Raw genomic sequence first — 17,261 nt, 5'->3', positions numbered from 1 at the left:
AGAAACCTTGGTGCCATCTTTGACCCCTCTTTTTCCTTCACTCCTCACATCCCGGACCTTGCCAAGAAGGCCCACTTTCAAATTCACCTCCTTAGAGGCACTCTCCCTTTCCTCACCTTCTCCCAGAAGCCCAATGTTACTAGAGCTCTGGTCCTCTCCAGGCTTCATTACTGCAAATACCTCTTCCTCAGCCCACCTCTTTCTTCCCTCCGCCCTCCACCCTCTTCAACTAATCCAAAATAGGGCTGCAAGACTTATCCTTGGCCTCAAGTCCAGGGACTGTACATCTCCACTGGCTCTCGGTTGCCTCAAGGATCAATTTTAAAACCATTTGCATCATCCATAAGACTGTCTGGGCCCTGGGCCCACACTAGCTGCAACTTTCTCTCACTAAATACTCTCCTTCCAGATCCCTTCGATCTTCTGGCACCAATTCTTTGCTGGTCAAACTCTTCTACAAGCAGAGAGCTGGGGACAGATTTCTCTCTTTGGCTGGCTCCCTCCTCTGGAACAGTCTCCCCCTCTTCCCTATCTTGAATGAGATCACAGCAAACAACTCAAGACCTCTCTCTTCTCCTCCTACTCTCTCTCCCTCGCGTGCTAAACATCCCCTCGGCCACTGAGATTGGCAGCCCGGTCCCTCAAGAATCCAATAGGGTCCTTTCGATTTGCCCAACTGCCACCAGCTTTCACCCCCTGCACTACCCTCTAGGCCTACACCTACTAGTTGGATGGCTTGTCTGAGCTCTGCACTTACCTGATGGGCATCAGACCACCCTCTTGGCTTGGGATACCTCCACCCATGCACTTAGCTGTTGCCTTCCCAACAGGCACCCTGGTGCACCACCCCACCCCCCTTCGGGGGGCCCTTAGCACATACTCCCTCGTCCCCCCTTTATTCTCTGCACTTGCACATTCTGAATGTCACAAGGGCTAGTAGGACTGTTGTCTGTTGTTTTCTTATTTATTCATTGTCACTTCCATGGTTTATTTGCTCCCTTATTTCCTTCCCTTTTGCCTTGTGGCGCTTCGAAACACTATATTGTTGTATAAGTGCCATAAAAATAACCAATACATAAATCAAATGCTATCATTTCGGCTAAGCTAGCTGATCTGGGGATCATTGGCACTTCATCTTTAAGTTTGAACAAAGTCTTTAGGGCACCATCAGACAATGCAGTACCTGTCGCCATTTGCTTAAATTGAGTGATATGAGATAGCGTATCCAAGGTGCCTTGTTTAAAATCATCCATTAGCCGTTCTTGGGACTCGGAGGTGCTGCCTGAAAAACATTGCCCGAAGGCTGTTTACAAATGCCTGTTATGAGTCTAATACTGGGGTGTTGGAAGTAACCAAGCTGGGGCACTTCCAGACAAATTGGAAATCAGGTATCCCACCCTTGGATCGATCCATGGGAAAATATGTTTGTTTAAATGAGAACTACATAGAGCAAGAGTCCAAAAATTCTCTAATCTTTCTTGGATTCCCATCAAACTTCTGGAAGGGGACCAGGAGGAATATCCAAGGGAGGTTGGGCTACCATCTGTCTTAGAGTAGCATTGTCACTTTTATGATTATGAACATATAATGTAAGGTTCAGAACATCAGCAACCAATTAATCCATGGTCAGTAATACGGGTTATTGTTGGCATCTCTTGCAAGTTACTGTTATTTATTGAAGCAAGCACTGACCTTTATTTTGCTGGCTGCGCTGGTTTCTGCAATTGTGGTCGAAAATGAAGGAATTCCAAGAAGTATCCGACGCCTGCTAGAGACAGGAGGTCATGTACTCTCCAGAAAAACCCAACAAAAACGGAAAATCCCAAAGCGAGCTGCTCCTGCAATCTTGAAGAGGTAGAAATCTGTTGCTTGAAAGATGCAGAAGAAAGTGAAGAAACACGAGGATCTTGATGAGAAGGCAGAAGTAGCAGACCGTGTGGTAAAGATGAAGAGCAGCAGTACAGATGGTGGAGGCTAGAGCTGCCGGATGCCGCGAAGAGAGAGTGGCAGCAATTAGGACAGAGGAAGGAGCTGCAAGTGTGCTGTGATGGCTGGGAGCGCCAGCAGAAGGTGGGCGAGAGCAGGGAAACTTACCAAGGCAGATTGGGGCAGAAAGAGAAAGCAGCGGCGGCTTTCCGTGGAGATGCTGAGAAGCAGGAGAAGCAGGACCGACAGGAAGAGAAAGCAGCGGCGGCTTCGCAATGAGATGTTATGTTATGCTATTTGGCATTTATATAGTGCTCTATATATCATTGGTAGGATCTCAAAGCACTGATAGGTTGAACACCCTCTGGGACCGCAGTCCAGGTCAGTAGAGGGAGAAAGTGTCGAAGAGTGCGTGGGTGCACCAGTTATGTGTGCATCTGATGTCATTGCCAGATGGTAGCTGAATCCTAGCGTTAGGTGGAGAAGATATTAGTTGAATGTGTGCAGTCTAGTGGGTGGACAACCAGACTGGGTTCTGGCTGGTTTAGGCCTGTAGGACCAGTGGTTGAAGTGTACGAAAAGAAGTAGTGGATCTATGTTCACTACTGGCCTGCACCGCTCCCTACAGAACCCATCGCCGCACCCCCTCCCATGCACAATAAAAAACCCAAAACACATGTGCCTGCTCTTTAAGGAAACGTCCTGTGCAGTGCACTGAAAGTGCACGTTTCAACTTCGTCCTACACTTTTGTTTTAAAACAAAACTGTTCCGGAACAGTTTCTTTTTAAAATATTAGTATAGGAACTGTAAATCTTAATGAAAAGAAGTAGAGGAGCACCGCTCCCGCCTGCTCCTGCCCACTTTGACCACTGTGTAGGACGCTTATGTGAGCAGCTAGGCCAGAATGTCATGGGATAGCTGCGTTTTATTAGAGTGATGAGGTGTTCATGGGGGAATGTTTGTATGTGAACAGCTAGGCCGAATTGATCAGGGGTACAGCTGCATTCTGATTGTGTGATGGTGTAGAGTAGAGAGTAAGCGTAATGATATGGGATGGAAATGTTAGCGTGGGATTATGAGCCAATGCAGCAGGAGCAATTTCTAGGTTGAAGTTATTGATAATATTAGTTCTTCTAGCTAAGTGTGGCACTTGCTGAAATTTTACTATCATGCTTAGATGTGATGCAGGCTAATGTTCACAACTCTAGCTAAGTGTGGCATTTGCTAACAGTCACAATTCCATCTGGGTCCGGCGCAGGCTAATGTTCGTAGTTCCATCTAAATGTGGTATTTGTTAATATTAGACAAAATGTAACTAAGTGTGGCAATTGTTAATATTCATGTCGCATCTAGATCCTATCTGGCGCAGGCTAATGTTCACAATTGTAGCTAGGTGTGGCAATTGCCAACATTCACAATTCAACCAGGGTGTGGTGTAGGCTATTGTTCATAATTCTAACCAGGTGTGGGATTGCTAACATTCACAATTCCATCTGCGTCTGACGCAGGCTAATGTTCACAGTTCTAACTAAGTGCAGCATTGCTAACATTCCCAATCCTGTCTGGGTCTGGCGCAGGCTAATGTTCACAATTATAACTAAGTGCAGCATTGCTAACATTCCCAATCCTGTCTGGGTCTGGCGCAGGCTAATGTTCACAAATCTAAGTGCGGCATTGCTGACATTCACAATCCTGTCTGCTTCTGGGCAGGCTAATGTTCACAATTATAACTAAGTGCAGCATTGCTAACACTCACAATCCTGTCTGGGTCTGGCGCAGGCTAATGTTCACAATTTTAACTAAGTGCAGCATTGCTAACACTCACAATCCTGTCTGGGTCTGGCGCAGGCTAATGTTCACAATTTTAACTAAGTGCAGCATTGCTAACACTCACAATCCTGTCTGGGTCTGGGCAGGCTAATGTTCATAATTATAACTAAGTGCAGCATTGCTAACATTCCCAATCCTGTCTGGGTCTGGCGCAGGCTAATGTTCACAGTTCTAACTAAGTGCAGCATTGCTAACACTCACAATCCTGTCTGGGTCTGGCGCAGGCTAATGTTCACAATTATAACTAAGTGCAGCATTGCTAACACTCACAATCCTGTCTGGGTCTGGCGCAGGCTAATGTTCACAATTATAACTAAGTGCAGCATTGCTAACATTCCCAATCCTGTCTGGGTCTGGCGCAGGCTAATGTTCACAGTTCTAACTAAGTGCAGCATTGCTAACACTCACAATCCTGTCTGGGTCTGGCGCAGGCTAATGTTCACAATTATAACTAAGTGCAGCATTGCTAACACTCACAATCCTGTCAGGGTCTGGCGCAGGCTAATGTTCACAATTATAACTAAGTGCAGCATTGCTAACACTCACAATCCTGTCTGGGTCTGGCGCAGGCTAATGTTCACAATTATAACTAAGTGCAGCATTGCTAACACTCACAATCCTGTCTGGGTCTGGCGCAGGCTAATGTTCACAATTTTAACTAAGTGCAGCATTGCTAACACTCACAATCCTGTCTGGGTCTGACGCAGGCTAATGTTCACAATTTTAACTAAGTGCAGCATTGCTAACACTCACAATCCTGTCTGGGTCTGACGCAGGCTAATGTTCACAATTCTAACTAAGTGCAGCATTGCTAACATTCACAATCCTGTCTGGTTCTGGAGCAGGCTAATGCTTAGAAGCAGGACCAGATGAAAGTGGAGTGGGGTGAGCATGGGGCCAGGAATAGCAATAAAGCACTGAATAAGAGGAAATCAATTCACTAGGGAACGGGAGCGCCAATATCAAAGAAGAAGCGACACGCAGCACTCACCTAACCCAGCTCCTATATGCAAGTCTATTGAATGGATCCGGTGTCAGAGAGTGTTCCGCCATCATGGATAACCAGTAGACCCTTGTGTCTAGTACAGCAATGAGTAAAAGTGGAGTGCCATGTTGGGGGAGCAAACACATGGTGTAGTGGTAATCTGTTCCACTTATGCCAAATAGACCAAACAGGAACTTGCATCCAGATAGAGGGACTTGAACACCTGAGCCTCACCAGGGTTAGTTGATTGGCACCTATTCTGTTTGAGTGCCTTGTATTGGAAATGTAACCATGTTCACATTTTCAAAGCGACCCAGGGTGCTATGTCTCCTGTGACGTGCAAGGGTCTTGAACATTGGTTGGCCTTCCTTTGGCGTTAATGGAAGGAGATCTCCAAACACAATAACATGCTTCCCTCCAAACAGTTAATCTTGGATGCCTCTTGCCTTTTCAGGTGGATGAAGGCTAGCATCACATTAGAAACCATGGTTTACTTCATCAAAGAGGAAGGTGATTACATTCAAGTAGAGTAATCCATTCCAGTTAAGCCACATGGAGGTTCAACCACATGTCGGAGCAACATAGCAAAGCCCTATGGGTTTGCAGATATTAAATAAATACTTGCCCTTTTGCTCATATGAGACTGAGGTCATGGAAATGGAATGTCTGGAAAGGGTCAGACATTCCAAGCAGGAGCACCAACTATGTGGGGCTGGGGGTTTTCACCCCCTTCCCTTGAAAAAATCTAGGAGGGCCGGGCCTTCCCTGGAAATGACCACTTCAGATCTATGAATAATGACATGACTGGTCTTGTGGAAAGAGTGTCTGCCAATATATCTTCTTGTTGATTCTTTATTTGCCCCTCCCCCACTGAGTTATTTCATCCAAAGACAGACAGACAAAGCAATAAACGCCTCCATGCCCACGATGGGATGAAGGGCCATTTATATCTCACAGTCAAAGTCCCACCTGAACACGCTATTATTTATTTATTATTTTATTTATTTATCTTTTTATAATGCGCTGGAGCTCGCAGGCATTTGCTCAAATTTAGACTTTCAAGAGTTAAAAAAAAGTAGTATCAGTGGTGCAAGATTCTGTGTTCGTCTTGCTAACGTGGCATTCCAAAATAACCTTAGTTTCAATGCAAAACCGTTTTCTTAAACTAAATATCGTTAATAAGTTTACTGCATATGTATTTTTGGGGTAATACAACTTGTGTTTACATATTGCATGAAAACAAAGGATGTGACTTGTCAAACAATGACTAAATTAAGTGATGTTATCCCATTATCATATATGCATAACGGAGGAGAGAGATTAAGGATATCTTGGTTCGGTGCTTGTCTAGCATGAGACCTCAATCCTGGCTTTTAGGCTCCAATCACCTTGCATTCTGATACTTTCTATCCTGTGCTGATAGGAGGCCTACAAAGTGTAAGCTAGGCAGGTGGCCACCTTCGGCGTGGAGCTCTGGGGAAACATGGGATGCCCAAGGCAACAGTCACAGAAATAAATATCTTACAAATATCTTTAAAACGTCCTTGCACTACCCACTAGTTCACCAAACCTGCCAGTCTTTCTCGAAACCGGCATCCAGTGCATAGGCACGTTCTGCACTACACACCCTGTCTACTACTGGGTAAGGATTTGGACAGGTGATGGGTTGGGGAGTTGTAGAGACGTGTTGATCGGACGCGTTGACCGATCTATTATCGCAGGCAGGAGGGAGATCGCTACCGTGGTTCTCCCACGTAAAAAGCCAACTGAATAGCCTGTGGCTAAGTGAGCTCTGGTCCAATTCAGCCAGTATGTCAACCAAGAGCAAAGTGGCTGTTAAGTCTGCCTACGAGACCAAGGCCGAGCAGGCAATCTTAGCCAAGGTTGGCCAATCATCCTTATTGTCTAGATATTGGGGTTCCAAGCAAGGGCTGGTATACAAAGAATACCTCGACTGTTTAACCTCATGTATGAGAAGGCCTTGTACCTTAAATTAGGTACATTACCTCTTGCCAGTGTCTACAATAGATGGAACCCAAATGTCTCAGTCGATTGTCTATTCTGCCCATGTGCCACTGATTTTTCTCTTAATCTGCCTGTAATACCAATTGCCAAGAAGACGATTTTTAAGACCGTTGTTCGGGGCAAAACACACAAGAGCTACAAACGATGCAATGGCCCTATGTTGTTACACTTCTGATAGACTTGCACTATATTCAACTGCTAAATAGCGAACAGGTTCTATGTCATTTCATCGATGGGTGAAATTTTGACTGGTTTTTTTTCTGAGTAATTCTCTCTCTGAAAAAACGAATGGAAATTGATTTTTTTATTTTGGGGTGGGGGGTCCCCCATAATTTCCCATCGCCTATAATTGTTTTACCTATTTCCAACAACCCGCACCCCTTATATATCATTTTCCAACCCCCCACCCTAAATATTTCTATGAGTTTTTTTGTAAAAATGTACCTGGAACAAAATCCATCGAAATTTCACCCATGGATGAAAGAACGCTATACCATCTAACATGGGCATGGAGCATAAGGCAAAATCATTTGAGCCGCTAGAGCATTTAGCATCGTATTGTAATAGTCTCTTTCCACTATATGCTTTAAAATGTATTAGAAAAACCTAACAGTGTTTCCAAGAACCTGATTGGTCAATCTGCGGTCTATACCAACTGGTATAGCCCGCAGATTGAATATTGCCCAGAAATATTTTTAACTGGAGCTTAACTCTGACGTGGTGGCAGAATTGCAGGTTGTAAATGCATTACACCTGCTAAGCAACGCCGCCGCCGCCTACACTCATGGATGTAACTGCAAAGAAACACAGCACACGGAACTGAAACAGTGGGGGTCATTCCGAGTAGGGCGGTAAGGGTTAACGGTCACCGGTAACGAGACCGCTGCCGTTAAACCCTTACCGCCCTATTCCGAGTTCCCTTTGCGGGTTGGTACTTAACGCCTGCTTTTTGCAGGCGTTAAAAATCCAACCCGCAAAGGGACCTAGGAGCTAATTACGGCACCGTAATTTACAGTGCCGTAATTAGCGCCTTCCCCATTCCCATTGAGCCCTATGGGCCAAAAATGGGAATGGGGAAGGGCCCATGGTGAATGGGGAATTACCGCCCCCGCCAACCTTGGAATGGGACGGTAATTCCGCCATTCACCATGGCGGAGTCGGAACTATAACGGCGTCAACAAAGGCCAGGGTCGGAATGAGGCCCACTAAAGTTCTGTGTGCCAGAACTTGAGTCCTTTTTTCTCCTCTGCGTTATCCCTATTTTTTTATTACAAAGGAGGTAGCGTCCTTAGTGCAGTTTCCTCTCCGAGAGAATATTTTCAACATTTCCAATGCTTACAAGCACTTGCCTTTATGGTTGGAAATGTATTTAAAACCACTTACTCGGTGATGCTTGATGGTGTGCGAATGACAACTCAGATCACACCTCATGTTCTCAGATCTGAAGGGTCTCAGCCATCACACCTGAGCTTCTTGGAAAATCACGGTTTTGCAAAACGAACCACAAAGGAGTAGAACACTTTGGTATTAGCCTTTGCATCAAAATATTTCAATGAGAGTTAACTTTTTTTTTTTTTAAACAATAACTAATTGGCATAACCTACATGCTCTGCCTGGTCCTAGAAGGAATACAATGCAGTTTTTCTCTGGCACAGACTATTTTAGACGAAAAAGAGGAATATCATTTTGTGCTCCACTAAAGATTTGGCAGTATTTGCTGTGCTAATACCACCAAACTGATGTACCTTTATCCCAAGTGGTAACAGTCATTCAGTCATTCATTGCCCAAATGAGCCTTTTGGTTACTGTCTATTCAAGTGTCCCATAGAACTCCCAGGCAGAGAAGCAGCAGTACCCCATTATGTGATTTCAACCGCATCATCACTACCGCTGAGAGTAGAAGCATGTTTTGTGCACGGCTAACATAATTCCAGGCGTAAAACAGGCAGTATAGTTTAGCCCAACATTTGCAGACATACAAACATTTATGTACCATTTCTCATTTTTCTACTATAATTAAACACTGAGGGTGTTCTAATAGCTTTATAGACCTGCAGCTCGGGCCTTACCGGGCGTTATGGTCCCTCATTAACTCTGTCTTCAGGTACGGCCCGCACTGCAGGTCTATAAAGCTATAATATATGCTTGTCTAGGGCATAGGGCCTCATTACGGCCATGGCGCTCCCGTAATGAAGGGTGCTGGGGTACGTGACCGGCACCCTTCATTACAGGGCGCCCTATTACGAGGTTCCCTTGCGGGACCCGGTAAGGACGCTTGGTAAAACCAGGCGTCCTTAGCGGGTCCCGCAAGGGGACCAGGGAGCTAATAACGGACCCGTTATTAACGGGCCCGTTATTAGCTCCCTCCCCATTCCCATTGAGCCCTATGGGGGCTCAAACGGGAATGGGGATGGGTTTTTCCTAGGAGGACTTACTGGGTCCTGCACGGTTGCAATAGCCCGGTAATCCTCATTGGAGGAACCCGGTATGGAGGCAGCCATACTCGTAATGAGGCCCATAGTGTTTGATCTTTTCTTCTAGGAATCCCCAGCGTGCTCTAGACATGCCTGTGAATTAACTGATAGTGTGGCTGCTGGATGATGCTTTTTATTATGGAGAATCCGATGCCCTAGGAAGCACTGCTGTTTGTACTTTTGTTGTCGGAAAAGGAAATGCTAATTTTAACTCTGGATTATGGTAGGGTGCCATTTGCAGATGTTAGTTCTGATTTTCTCTTTTTTTAAGATGTTTGTATATATTGATGTTTCGATCTTTGTATTCGATCCGAAAATGTTTGATGGAATGTTTCATGTGCTTTTCTGACATGAATATGTCGAAATAAAGCTGAACAAAATGAAACAAAACGATAGTTTTACGCAAAAATTAAACTGCAAAATGTGCACCTGGAAAACCTGGTCTCCCAGCCCTGATTTCAAACTTGCCCAATCTGTGATCCTGGGCAGACCACTATCTACAAGTGTCTTACTTTCTTTGGCTGCTTAAATGTAGAAAACCTAGATGTGATCCATTTGAGTGTGTACTACAAGAAAACCCTCACTCTTACATGTTGTCATAGACCTTTGCTAAATGTAATAGAATTATAGCAATATTGACCATTTGCGTAGTAAGAATCATTTGGTGAATTGGCCATTAGTCAGCTTTTGGCACCGTCACTTGTAAGCCATGTTTCCCATCAGAAAAGCGAACTCATTTATGAACTTCAACATTTGGTGGGTGAGGGGGCTTGCTGAGGACATGGACTTTGTCTTTGTGATACATTTGACTCCCCCCAAGGTCTCCAGTTGTTTTAACAAAGTGAATTACTTTGTGGTAATTTACATCATTGCAAACACTTCGAATTACTTGAAATGTGGTGCATGGGTTTAAGGGTTAAGGGGTAAAACTCGGTTTTAGGGTATTAAGTTGAAACTGCAACCGTCACCACTAACTACAAGCAGCACCCCGGCAATACTGCATACTGTCCCCCGTAACTCAAGGCAGCACCCTGGCAATACTTGCAAGTTTCAAGGCATCTTAACTGCTGACATGCACCCCTGAGTCATAGCAGCCCCGTCAAGTCCAGACACCACCCCTGACCTTTGCCACAACCCCCAGGCAGCCCCCTCAAGTCCTGACACCCCCACAACCCCCAGACAGGCCCCTGCCAGTCTACCCTAATCCCACCACCCCCACTCATCTCCGCCACAAGCTCCAGGCAGCCCCCTCAAGTCCTGACACCACTCCTCACACCCCTGATCTCCTCCACAACTCCCAGGCAGCCCCCTCAAGTCCTGACACCAAAGCTCACCCCTGTGACCTCTGCCACAACCCCCACTCACCTCTGCCAGTCTACCCTCCTCGCACCACCCCCAAGCACCTCCACCACAACCCCCTGGTAGCCCCCTGCCAGTCTACCCTCCTCCCACCACACCAATCACCCGCACCACAACTCCTAGGCAGTCCCCTCAAGTCCTAACACCACCCCCACCCCCTGACCTCTGCCACAACCCCCAGGCAGCCCCCTGCCAGTCTACCCTCCTTCCACCATCTCCACTCACCTCTGCCACAACCCCCAGACATCCCCCTCAAGTCGTGACCCCACCCCTTACCTCTGCCAGAACCTCAGGCACCCCCCTCAAGTCCTGACACCACTCCTCACCCCCCTGACCTCCGCCACAACCCCCAGGTAGCCCCCTCAATTCCTGACACCACCTTTCACCCTTGCCCTGTGCCGCAACCCCCAGATAGCCCCCTCAAGTCCTGACACCGCCTCTCACCCCCCCCCCGGCCCCTGCCTCAACCCCCAGACAGCCTCTAAGTTCTGACACTGCCCCTCAACCCCTTGACCTCTGCCACAAACCCAGGCAGCACGCTTAAGTCCTGACACCACCCCTGCCCCCCTTGACCTCCGCCACAACACCCAGGTAGCCCCCTGCCTATCTACCCTTCTCTAACCACCCCCCACTCAACTCTGCCACATCCCCAGGCAGCCCTCTCAATTCTTGACATCATCCCTCACCCCCTGACCTCCGCCACAGCCCAGGCAGCCTGCTGAAGTCATGACTCCCCCCTCACCCATCTGACCTCTGGCACAACCCCCAGAAAACCCCCTAAAGTCCTGACTCCACCCCCACCCCCTTGACCCATGCCACAACCCCCAGGCAGCATCCTGCCAGTCTACCCTTCTCTCACCACCCCCACTCACCTCTGCCACAACCCCCAGGCAGCCCCCTTAAGTCCTGACAGTACCCCTCACCCCCTGACCACAACCCCAAGGCAGCCCCCTGCCAGTCTACCTTCCTCCCACCACCCCACTCAACTCTGCCACAACCCCCAGGCAGCCCCATGCCAGTCTACCCTCCTCACCACCCCCACTCACCTCTGCCACAACCCCAGGCAGCCCCTGCTAAATAACACCCCTACCAGTCTAATGTTCAACAACTTACCTCAACTCCTTTGGCCTGTCTCCAACATGAAGTACACCGGCCACATATCTTCCTCCAACCTGAACAACTGGTAGCATTGCTGCAGAATCCATGTCCTTACAGGACTCCCTGGTACATCACACTCAGTTGCACATCAACAGGATGGTATAACGTGATACCAACTAGCTACACTGTGATCACACCAAGTACCTGTGACTTCGTAATGCAATGGAATTCAATGTCACATATGATTGTGGTCTTGTGCCTTTGCAATGGCCTCAAAGCGCTGTAGGTGAAGGCCCTTGGAGAACCCAAGTCTGACACAACAGAGAGTGGTCTGAGTCATTAGTAATGCGTGTGTGCATTGTAGCCTGTGCAAAGGAAGGGATGAAGGAAAACAGGTAGGTAGGCAGAGGAGGAAAAGTCCCTGCAAGTGACACCAGTAGAACAAGCTTGTGGTTGGGTGATGTGAATGCTGTCAGAGAGCGTGTGAGTTAAGGAGATGGATAATGGGTATAGCCGGACAGACTGAACAACCATGTGAATATGAAGCATTTGAATGGCAGATGTACATCATCATATGAGAGCAGGTAGTGGGTGATTGCAGATGTGTGCGGGTGGGTGGCCATGCTTTGTGAGGGTTACATCTACCAGATATCGAGTACACAAGTGATATGCATAGCCCACACATACACAGTGATGCCCCAACCCACGTGACAGTCACAGAAGAAATGCATTTGTACAACATTGAAAAAGTGGTTATGCACATGGACAAAAAGACTGCAAGAAGTGCGGTATCAAGATTCAGAAGCTTGTATTCAAACTATATACACAGCAATGCTGAAATATGGTGAAGGGAAAAATGCCCTGGGATGAAAACAAAATAAAAGTAAAAAATGAAACATAATACTACAGAACTATTTACCCAGGCAGCAGGCTTCAAAGTCATTCAGTGCATCCTACAGGTCAGAATCAAACTCCTCTTCACCGGCCTGGAGGCGGGCCTCAGTTCTTGCCTGGGGGACTTGCAGGCCCTCAATCATCCACATCTCCTCCTCCGCATCCCTGCAAGTATCCTCCAGAATGACTGGCCGGCCCATTGTCTGCCTCTCTTCAACCTCTACTCTGGCCCTGGCAATGGTTGCCTCCCTGGCCCGGTGCCTCGCTGCCATCAGCTGCCTCTGATAATGTGTCCTGATGCACACCAACTGCCAGAGATGCCTCCTTTCCTCCTGCCAGATCCGACACATTTCCTGCCTGATTTGCTTCCTCGGGTGAAATGGCCCTGCATTGACTGCCTCCTCATACTCATCTGCTGCTGCCTGGCAGAGCATAAGCTACGTAGGTACCGCCTCAGACTGGATGCCACTTGTCAGGGGGCACAGCACCTGAACTGTCCTGAAGTGTCAGCTGTCCTTCAACTGCCTGTACCTGTGTTGGTGCATGGGCAGGCACAGTGAGCACCTCAACTGGCGTACATGGGATTTCCACCTCTGGCAGGGATGTAGGCACAACCAGACGTGGCGTAGTGGATGGGACAGGTGCACAGCTGGCCATGGTGGTATGTGGAACAGAAGGCTCCCTGGAGGATGACTGGGGCCCAGAGGAGAAAGTGGAGGGGGCAATTGTATGTGCCAGCACACAGAGACCACCCGAGAGATGTGCTCTTGCCGGCTGGCACAGGTATTAGTACATCGACTTATGATGCTAAGCCAGCTTCTCACAGGTAGCCTGCACAGAATCATGAATTGATGAGGTCTGCCTCACAAGACCAACCAGCAGGGTCTGCACCACATCTTGGGTGGCCCCCTCGGTCACAAGGAGGGCCTCAGTCTGGAAAGAGGCATCCATGAAGGTTGTCACTGCTGCAGCAGATGGCCCAAGAACAGGAGGTTGTGCAGAAACCTCCATGGTGGACTGCACATCCTCATGTCTCTCGGCCAGGGGTGCAGCCTGAACACCATCCTGGATGCCCCCACCAAACCCCATGGGTTGGATTGCAATGGCCCCTCCTCCACCTCCTGCACCATCATCCCTGATGACTCCAGAGAGCCTTCCACCCTCGATGGCCCCTATGTTTCTGCACCCTGTCCCCATCACAATCTCCACCTGGGACTTACCCTCAGCAGCCACACCTGGTGGTACTTGCGCTCCCTCTTCTAATTCCCCCTAAGGACTAAGGAAAGGTGGTGTAAATGGGGGCTGGTTGAGTTGTGGGCCTGAGTCTGGTGGCCCAGCCCCTGCCCTTCTGCTCCACAGCAACGCCTCGGCCCTCTTCATGAGCTCCAGCAACTGTGGAAAATGGGACAAAGAATATTGGCATCAATCATCAGTGTCAATGCATGTGCGGCATACACAACATGAACAGTCACATTAATTCAGCATGTGTCAATCATCATCTGAGACACACACACACTTGCATGCCTAGGCAATCATCATGACTACTGACACACGAGTGTAGGGACAATGATGACTCACAGTCATGACACATGCACATGTCAACCCAGTACATTGTCATGTGGCCACAAACACATTTCCACAAACATGCAATGCCACTAGACCAATGCCAAAGTGACACAAGTTTGACATGCAGCCAGGTCCTTGGAAGGTGCACCTGGGTATCTGTGCACCCAATTACAGTTAGCAACAGGCATCCCTGACAGCATGACTTGTAAGCATCTAACATGTATCATCACACATTTCTGAGGAACAAGCGCTCATGCTGTTTGCCCGTGCACATATATATGGCATGATCACATGTCAACTCGGACTTCACATGCAGTGGGATGACACAATACATCCCTGTCCCTGAGCAGTCAATGCCCCAACATGTCATTCACAGATATCCATGCACATGTGTCATTCTCGGGGGATGTGCATGAATGGACACACTTGCAGATGTGCAACACATTAGATGCATGTCCCTCACATGGCCACAGCATTGTAAGCCGGCATCTTTACTGTCTCAACATTGTTGTCATGATCTTGCATAGCATGTGCATGACTGCAACAAGTCACCAAGGACAAACAATGCATATACCAAAGCATGTCCGAATGCTGGGCGTACGTGGTGACACATATGGCCAGCATTGGCAGGAGGCTGCATTCCACTGTGGCTCACTGAAACACACATGCTTTATACAGAAGGGGGCACCTCCAATCATGCATGCCCATGCACAACACACATAGACTGTAGAGCAGTGCAGCACATAGGTACTCACCAGCAGCTTCCAGACATTGTTTCCACTCACAGATCTGGGGTGAAGTTCAGGGTAGAACCTCTCAAGGACCCTCAGCTGGTTCTGTGACAACTTCTGGCAGTCTGCATGATGCACCTCCCCAGTTGGCTCCGTTGCAAGGGCTGCCAATGCCTTTGTATGGTTCTGGGTCTTGAGGTCCTCCCATCGCTTCCTTGCAGTCTTCACTGTACGGTCTGTCACCCCATCTGCATTGATGGCAGCCGTGGTCTCTTTCCACATCTGTACATGTGTGTCATGTCCCAGCTGCATTGCAGGGTGGAAGAGGGCCTCATAACTACCCAGGACCTGATCCACCAGGATGCCAGCTTTGGTGCTGGTGAGGTTGGCAGCCCTCTGCCTCACTGACAAGAGGGTGCTGCTTTCTCCAGATGAAGTAGATGGTGCCGACATGGCAACCTCCGAGGCAGATGTGGCTTCTCTGGGTCCTGAATATGTGCTGTTGATCTGTGGTGGTTGATCTGTGGTGGAGGTGGTACAGAGAGGTGTAAGACCCGAATTTCCAGATGAGGTGGTCACAGGCCTAACACAGGAGACCAGGCAGTGGCAGAACAGCTGGCCCTTCAAGACAACCCTTGTTCGGCAGCAGGCACTTACACTCAATCAGGCAGCAGCAGATGTTGAGTATTGGAGGCAATGCAGGGCAGGAGGAAGCAAAAACAATGGCACGGAGGCAGGAGAAACTTTGGTGCGTGTCTCGCATCTGAGGCTGCAGATAACAGGGTGAAAGGCCCTTAGCGTGTAATTTACATGCTACGCGCTGCACACAGCACACCTACGTGGCTTATGCAGTACCCGGCACTGACATGGATATTTAAGAGGTGTGAAGAGCATCACTGGTTGTGGGCGAGAAGGTAAGAAGATGGATAATTGTGTTTCGTTGGCACTCATTTGGGGTGCTTCGCAAGCCATTTCCTTCAAGTAATGTGTACCACTTTTTTCTTTTTGACAGGTTGCCTCTGCGCTTACGCGCATGTTTTTTTGTTCATTGTGAGGCTTTCGGTATATCGCAAATTAATTCTTTCTGTTTTTAGAAGCTTTCCAAGTCTCACATGCCCAGTTTTTGTTTTTGGGGTGCCTCTGTGTATCGCGTGTAGCTGTTTTTTTGGTTTTGGGGTGCCTTGGAGCCTTTCTGGACCACGTATCTACATAGTGCATCACATAGACTGTCCCTATCATGTTTTGTTTGTGAGACACATTTGGGGATGCTTTACATTCATACATTTTGCCTGAATCATGAGTGAGAAGGCCCTGAAAGGGAGAAGACAGGGACGTGATAAGGACACATTTACCCCAGCCTCATGAGGAATGGTTGTGGCACTGGCCACTGGTGGCCTGGCACCTGTATGTGGACATGGTCAGAGGCAGAGAGGCAGACCAGCACCACCTTGAGCAACTAGTTCCAAGAGGGGTTGGCCTGCAGAGCAGGAAGAGGCTCCACCCCAAGACCAGGCACAGGATAAGTGTCCGCCGAGGAAAAAGCGCTGCACTGATGGTGAGCTTCAGATCCTTATAGACTATGTGACGGATCACCACTATGAGATGTACCCATGGCGGGCAGCACCCGTACTCATGCCCACCAAATGGTGCAGTGGCAGAATGTCTCAGACCTCATCAATACCTGTGGTGTGGAGAGGCGCACTACTAAACAGGTCCAGAAGTGGATGAACGACCTCACGCAAAGGACCAAGCAGAAGCTGAGTGTGGGGAATCCTGGGGATCCCTCAACAAAACCCTGCCTAATGTCGCCTCCCAGGTGGCTAGAAGAGGGCAGACAATTCCTGATCCCAATCCTGGAGGTGGTGTACTGCGGGAGGATCACCTGGGTGGAGACAAGTCCCAGGGTAGTGAGGAGATGCCAAGGGATGAGACATGGTATTTTTCCTCTGAAAGGATAGGCCCTCATTCCGAATATGGAGGTAGCCATGGTGCTATTAGCGCCATGGCTAACCCATTCCGCATATCGGGTGCGGGGTCCTTCAATGAGGAATTACTGGGTCATTCCAACCTTAGAGGACCCGGTAATTCTTCATTGAAGGAACCCATCCCCCTTCCCATTCGAGCCCTCATAGGGCCCAATGGGAATGGGGAGGGAGCTAATAATGGGCCTGTTAATAACGGGCCTGTTATTAGCTCCCTGGTCCCCTAGCGGGACCCGCTAAGTACGTCTGGTCTGTCTAGATGTTCTGAGTGGGTCCCGCTAGGGAACCTCGTAATAGGGCGGTAAGGGGTTAACGGCACCAGCACCCTTACCAGCGCCGTTAACCCCTTACCGCTGACCTCGGAATGAGGCCCATAGTCTTAATGCCATT

This window comes from Ambystoma mexicanum, chromosome 12, assembly GCF_040938575.1.
Source record: "Ambystoma mexicanum isolate Mex_15411 chromosome 12, UKY_AmexF1_1, whole genome shotgun sequence".
NCBI classification, from domain to species: domain Eukaryota; kingdom Metazoa; phylum Chordata; class Amphibia; order Caudata; family Ambystomatidae; genus Ambystoma; species Ambystoma mexicanum.
The sequence above is the reverse complement of the archived record's forward strand: the minus strand, read 5'-3'. Positions refer to the sequence as shown.